Source organism: Nelumbo nucifera, chromosome 1, assembly GCF_055504915.1.
Source record: "Nelumbo nucifera cultivar China Antique chromosome 1, China Antique-T2T, whole genome shotgun sequence".
NCBI classification, from domain to species: domain Eukaryota; kingdom Viridiplantae; phylum Streptophyta; class Magnoliopsida; order Proteales; family Nelumbonaceae; genus Nelumbo; species Nelumbo nucifera.
This window is the reverse complement of record NC_142649.1, coordinates 102,421,795-102,429,499: the sequence shown is the minus strand read 5'-3', so window position 1 is coordinate 102,429,499 and position 7,705 is coordinate 102,421,795. Positions and strand designations below refer to the sequence as shown.

General features: G+C 37.2%; 1 pseudogene across 1 annotated transcript; it reads left to right on the top strand.

Moving 5' to 3' along the window:
* Positions 1 to 421: 421 nt before the first annotated feature.
* Positions 422 to 7,448, top strand: LOC104611931 (geranylgeranyl transferase type-2 subunit alpha 1-like; annotated as a pseudogene). The gene is made up of 5 exons (XR_016077759.1): positions 422 to 1,469; positions 1,543 to 1,618; positions 1,719 to 1,865; positions 1,962 to 2,070; positions 3,781 to 7,448. The product of XR_016077759.1 is annotated as a geranylgeranyl transferase type-2 subunit alpha 1-like (transcript).
* Positions 7,449 to 7,705: the final 257 nt, after the last annotated feature.

Below are 7,705 nucleotides of genomic sequence, written 5' to 3'. Positions count from 1 at the left end.
GCAAAACACACCATCGTTCTTCTGATTAAAGCTGGTTCCATATCTCTCCTCAGAGGGGAGATCAAAAAACCTATTGCACACATCGATCATCTTCTATATAACATCCATGGGAATGCCATGGTTTGTCACCTGCAATTGATCTACTATGATGAGCTTCCTGTCTTTGAATGACCAACTTAATAGTTCACAACAACTAAATCATTTAAGTTAATTGAAATTTAAAGCTGATTGTCCACCTGAAAGAACCCATATTCTTCACAGGCTTTCGCCATGTTCTTTAGAACTTGGGACCTCTCAGACCTTGCAATTGAGAGGGAGAGAGAGAGAGAGGTGGGGTGGGGTGGGTAGGGAGATGATGATGATGATGATGCGTTTGCATTTTTGAGGCATGCGGTAAACTTTCTCTGGAGGAGGTTTCACTTTGTTTCTCATTTCTTTACCCTCTCCCTTTTGTTTCTCAATTCTTTGTTTTCCCTTTCCTTCTTCGTACTGCGGAAGGGGAGGCCTAAGACTAACATGCTCAAGCAGGGGCGGGTCCCGTACACTCTTCCCAAAAAAAGTAGAAAATCAAACTCAAATAACGATCTTGCCTGAAGAGTTGCAATAGGTATCTCGTGAGGAGTTGCAGAAGTGTAGAGAGAGGTCGCAATTTGAGGCGTGCGCTTGTGTGTTTCTTCAGCTTTCTCAAAATTTTCGTTTGATAGGTTTTATTTTGAAAATTTGAGGAATAATAAAGGGTAAATTTGAAATTTCATTAAAGTTTGTCGATTAGCTAAAACACTAGGGGTAATTTAAGAAATTTGCCAAAAATAAAAAAACTAGTCTGGCGCGTTCGTTTGGATTTGGTTTACAATCGGGGGTCGCAGGAGATTTGTACTCGGCGGGAAGACATTCGTCTGGTTAAAAACTTATCCGGACGAGCGCGAGAAGGAATCAACCCCCGATTTTCCGAAGTTTGAACACGAACTATGGAACCACTAACGCAGGTGCAGGAGGAGAGACAAGATGCACGGCCGGCCTCGCAAGCCCACGAAGTCGGAAGACGCCGTTTCAACTTTCAATCGCTAAATCTACTGAGCTCTCAGCTTCCCCACAATCATCACAACAAAATGTAATCCCACAAACCCGAAAGAAAGCGGAAAAGGAAAACCCTTTACTTGAATTTATATCCTCTACACTGTCAGATGTGATCGGGGAAAATTTTCAATGATCAGGGTTTTAAATTTTACACCCATTTATGACGACGAGGTATCACAAATTATGCTCGAAGCTCCTAGAAAGTACAAACAAATTCTGAAGCTCACACTGGTTGGAATTACAGAAAGCTTGCCGTGGAGCATAATCTCCGCTCTGAAACCGATCCCGACACCATTACAGCCGTAATTTATATCCTCTACACTGTCAGATGTGATCGGGGAAAATTTTCAATGATCAGGGTTTTAAATTTTACACCCATTTATGACGACGAGGTATCACAAATTATGCTCGAAGCTCCTAGAAAGTACAAACAAATTCTGAAGCTCACACTGGTTGGAATTACAGAAAGCTTGCCGTGGAGCATAATCTCCGCTCTGAAACCGATCCCGACACCATTACAGCCGTCCTTGAACTCAAAGTCGTATGTTTTGATCGACCCTCTCATCGCTGTTCCATTTCCTCTTCTCTTGTCTAGTTTCATAAATAATAACCATTTTCTTGTTGTATTTCTAATAATGTAGGTGGAGAGTGCATTGAGAAGAAATTCTAATGAGTCTTATGGAGCTTGGCACCACTTGAAATGGGCTTTAAACAAGGGATTATTCTCACTCAATCATAAATTCAGGCTTTTGGATCAGTTCAAGAAAGCTGATTCTCGTAATTTTCATGTATGGAATTACCGAAGTTGGGCTCTCTGTCTGCTCGTGCTTTTTAAGTAGTACAGTTGTGAGATTCTTATTAGTTCTGATTTTTGTCGTTTTTAGGTTTGTTGTAGAATTGAAAATTGTGAAAATGTGCCAGAGGAGGAGGAGCTAAGGTTTACTATGGACATGATACATATCAATTTCAGCAACTATTCCGCATGCCACAATCGTAAGTACGAAAATTTATTCATCGTTGATGATTTAAACTACGACAGAAGATTCATAATTGGAGTTTCTAGACCGGCGGTTTGCTCCAATTTCTTGTATTGCAATTTGGAGTTACAATTTGTATAGATTGTTGAAGATTTTATGAAAATAACAACTGAACTTGTGTTTCTGTTCTTAGTTCTGATTTATTTGAATTTAATCTCGTAAAATCTGTAGGAAAACATATACAAACATAATATAGGTGAATGGAAATGTATGGATGTTGGAAATTTTGAGCTGGAGAGGGAAATTTCTATGCTTAGACTCTTTTAAAGACATGTGCCGGTGTTGTTGGTATTCCTGATTGATGGAACCAATTAGGGGGGGGGGGGGGGGGGCGGATTGGGTATTAAAATCTAGTTCATTTTTTAACACCATTCTTTCTCTAGGTTTTTGTTTAAGAGTACAAAAATAGGTGCTAGGAAATCACCAAACAAAAGAGACACAGATAGAACAGTCCGACCATTCTTTCTCTAGATTTCTGTTTTGATAACGTATTGAAATATTTTATTAGAATTCAAATTTAGGGTCCAAGACAAGGCTACACTCAGGAGAGAAGGGAAAATCTTTTAGTATTCCTAACTCTTGTCTTCAATCTTAGTGGATTTCAATGGATTTAAATTTCTATTGATGTATTTATAATGTACAGTTTGTAATTTCTCTCAAAGTTTATACTTGTAAACGTTTTTATATGGCTTCAGCCTTTGTTAGTAAAATTTTTTCTTTACGTATCAAAGAAATAAAGGATCAGCGGTCAAAGTTGAATTTTAAAGCTTCTCCAAGAGACTCAGCAGTTTGATGAGTATATGAGTAAGACAAATTTTGGCCCCACTCAAATTAGTAATTTATTAGAAGTCACTTTAGAAGAGATCCAAGTCCCCCTCTCTCTTACAACGATGCAATTGAATTTATTGTTCAATATTCTATTACCTTTTTCCTCCCACATTGCCAAGGAACAACTACAAAATGCAAACACATTCCCATGAAAAAACTTTGCCTCTTCTTCCAAAAGACACCTCCATGCAAAATTGCACATTATGGCTAGACCCATGCTTATGATAAGGGTTTTTCCTATATGTAACAATATGAGAGAAGGTAGACTTGGATGCTCTAGACATGTGCATTTTTTTATCAGCTCTCTAATCATGTGCATCGCAGAGCATTTTTCCTGTCTTAATAAATTTTTTGTGGCAGAGGAAACAAAAGCAATAAACCCTTCTTTATAAAAAAGGAATTATTATTAACTATTTTAAGTACAGCATCACATATTTTGTTAACCTAAATCTGCCGTTCACAAGATTTAGTTTAATTAATGTCAAAGAAAATATGATAAGTGTCAAGTGCACTTGAACATGATAAATAGGAAATCATTGCATTCATTGGTGATATTTTAGATCTTTATAATTCAAAGTTCAAATCTTTCTGGGAGTTATCCCCCCAAAATAAAGAAGGAAAAGCAGCCACTCCCTATCCCAATTTCCTTTTCTGTTGCTACATGGTTATAGCCTATGAAGGATGTATCTTCATTGCTTTGGATGAACATTTTACTTGTAATGAATTGAAAAGAAAAGTATTTTACTTGTGGTGTCTTTACTGCACCAAGCATCTTTTACAATGTATTTTCAACCAAGAGACTCCTGCATTTTTTTTTCTGTCTCATTTGCCGAAGCAGAGGGTTCAGGGTTTATTCCAAGAGAGAAAGTTTTGACAGAAGAGTATGATCTTGTACACCAAGCTCTTTTTACAGATCCAGATGATCAAAGTGGGTGGTTATATCATCTCTGGTTTCTGGATCAAACGGTTACGCCAGATGCTCCTGTGCTGATTTCTTCTTGGCCTTCATGGTTTGGATTTGATTGTATCATTTAAAGGAAATTCAGATGGTTTGTTATCTACATTTACAAGCTTCTGTTTGGACAAAGGAGCATTTCCACTTGTTATTTATTTTAAACAAGCAGTAGTAGGGGTCAATTCATCTACTGTAACTGTAAAACTTTTTTTGTTTTTGACAAGAGTGAAGATCTTATTTGCGTGCAACTTGCTACAAACAACTCAGGAAATTCCCTAGTTTGGATGACATATTGGAGATTTGCTGATATGAAAGATAAGTTTTTAAAAGCTTATCCAGTCAAGGTTAGAGTTGGTTGTTCCCACCATTATTGTCCTTCTGATTTCGTGTGTACAGTGAGTGTACATTCTATTAATCGGGAACATGGTGAATGTACACTTGACAGAGATGATTGTAGGAAAAGATGAAAGTTTTCATGCTAATGGATCTCCTTTTCTGAGTTTAAATCCTGTTCATTGTTTCTCCGGATCAAGTAGTTATCAGCAGACAGACTCTGGGTAGCATGAGACTATAGCTAATGAGATTGCTCTTGTCTGGCAGTTGTCTTAAGTAAACTGGTATATCTATCTGCTTTGATGAGGCTTTGAATACAGTTTCTCTATTTATCCAATTACATCTTATGTTCCTTACCTTTTCTGCTTTCTAATTGTAAGATTGGAAAGCTTACACTTGCATGCCTTTTAATGGCTTATGATGCGATACTAACATATAAAAAGCCATTCGTATATGGTTGGACCCATTCTAAAGAAGTTCTAGAACTATTTAGCAACTTGAAGTTGGACCCATCTCATTCCAGATATTACAAGGACAAATACAATTTAGTCTTATTGGAACTGGTCTCTCTCTCTCTCTCTCTCCCACCCACCCTACCCCTTCTTTCTGTGTCTATGTGCATTTTTGCTGTTTGATTCATGATTTTACGTGCACATGTCATTTTTCTTTAATATCCTCCTGGACTTCTATGTATTTGGAAGCACATGACTCTTTTTCATCTTATCTCACTAATCTTTAAATGGAAATGAAGCTAACGAATCTACTGCGAAAGTGGATTTTCTTTACTTCATTTTTTTTGCAACAGAAGTCGAATATAGTATTATGTTCAATATCTCAAAAAACTCAAAAATATTACATAAATGTGCTTGCATGTTTCTTTCATTCTACATCCCCCAACAAACAGAAAAGAAAATGAGACTCCACAAGACTTTTGGCTTAAAACAGTCAGAAAAAAATGATCAACTTTGAAAGGATCCCTTTGGGATACATTGTGTTTACTAGCTATGTAAATCTCCTATTTAGGGATGCAAATTGGGTTGTGCGATTTGAAGAATTTCAACTACTTTGGCCTCAAGTTGAGGCTCAGGCCCATTCAAAAATTGAAAAGAAAAATGCTGAAATCGACTTGATCTAAGTTTCACCCTTACCCTTTTTCTTGAAATGGTCAATAGTCTATATGCTGTATAGCATGGTATGCCATAGGAAAGGTATTTGTGTTTTGTCACCATGAGCTTTGAATCTATGATGCCCAGATATGCATGCCAGAGCCAGACTGGACATGAATACTGGAATGGGGATATGACTCTCCATTTCCCAAGATCCCGAAATGGAGACAGGTACATGTATCATCATCATCCATGCCTTATCCCTACAGACAGGTGCATGTATCACATTTAAAATACTTATATCATGGCTTTATACCTAGTTTTTGAAGCTGAGGCTGTTTGGTAACAGCTGAAATAGCTGAAATGAATGACCTAGTGCTTTTGTCTTTTAGCGGATAAAATAGTTGTACAATAAAATATAATGGGGTCTAGTAATCAACCCAACATGTCATCCATCCATCGAGCAGCTCACAGTCTACTTAATGACTTATTAACTAAAAGCCAAAGAAATAAGTTATTCAATTCAGCTACTTCGAAATGGCTATCAAACGCCCCTAATTGTACTCTGCAGTATCCAGTGTTGTATCATGTATTCTGTCCAATATATGTATGCTAGGCCATTTACAGGTATCTGTGTGTCATATCTTTGGATCCAAGATGGAAGTTGGCTATCCAAATCATCTGTCTGACAGCAGGTTTTCTGAATTAGTGATGTGTATATTTTTGCTGCCTATCAATCAACACTTGACTAGTACATTTCTCTTCTATGAATTATAGCCCTTAAATTTGATAATGAAGTAAAAAAGTAGGCCAGCAAACAAGCATGTGTTGTTACATTCTGAAGGGCTCTGGAGTTGACTCTTTGAAGTCATGATGACTACATCCTTAACTGCAAATTTTACAACTCCATGTTTTCTTTTAGTAAATGTAATTCTGACCTGCCAATAAAACATGGGTCACTTTTATACCATTTAAGATGTAATTGGAAAATCATATTTGTTTATTTCTGCAAGTGATTTCTAACATAGAGTCTCTGCTGATGCACTGCCGGAAATACACCGAGCCAACCTCTTGTCCTTTGCAATTCTATCTGCCTTTGATTACTATCATGAATTGGATGTATTGAGAATTTACTATGGGTCCAGATGCTAGATCTCAGCCACAATGAACTATGGTCAATTTTTAACTGCCATTACCCAATGTTGGTCCCGAAAATCTGGGGTCTTGGGAGGGGTGGACTGAATATAGTCCTAACCTTGGCATTTTGTTTGCACAAAATGGCCACTCTCAGATTTGAACCCACAATGAACTATGATCAGTTGAAAGTAAAGTTATGTACTAATACTGTAACATTATTTACTTCACGGAAGTCTTTAGATTGTATTTCTTCTTTCTCCTTTCTCCCATTAATAACATTTTATTTTGTGCCAATGAAAGGAAAAGAAAAATATGATTTCTTTCAAAATTGACTTAGATTACATGGTTTAGGCATATTTTCAGTACTTTTTCTAACTGGCATTATACAAATTGGAAATTATCTGGGGAATCTGGGGTCTTGGAAGGGCTGGACTGGGTATGGACCTAACTTTTTCTTTTGTCTCTTGGCATAAAGTAGCCACTCTCACACTTGAACCTGCATTCTCATCCTGGTCAGCCCAAGATTCATTAAATATCAAACGGGAGGAGAAAATGCATGAAAAAGAACACAAAAAACTAAAAAACAAAAAAAAAGATATATACTGAGAGTAAACAGCTGTGACTGTGTCCCCCGAAAACAATATATATATATATATACACAGAGAGAGAGAGAGAGTAGAAACAGCTTTTAGAGAGACGAAATAAACCTTGGCCCTGCTACTGCACCTCCCTTTACCTTGAACCAACCCAATCTCTTTCCAACCAGCAAGAACACAAAAAACTAAAAAACAAAAAAAAAAGATATATACTGAGAGTAAACAGCTGTGACTGTGTCCCCCGAAAACAATATATATATATATATATACACACAGAGAGAGAGAGAGTAGAAACAGCTTTTAGAGAGACGAAATAAACCTTGGCCCTGCTACTGCACCTCCCTTTACCTTGAACCAACCCAATCTCTTTCCAACCAGCTTATGATTACAAGTAAATCCCCTTAAATGAAAACATCTTTTAGCTTAGGGACTTTGCAATCTTTAACCTGTGCAATTCTGCCCACAGCTCTGCCTTGGTTGATTCTTGCCATCCAATAAGCTTGGAATATACTGTGAGGATGTTCCTTCACAATTTCTTAATACTTCCAACTCCACATGATCTTAGATTCTCTATGCTGCAACAGTCAAAGTTCTTCTTTGTAGTGTTGGGAAGGGAATTCCAAGGACTTCACAGCT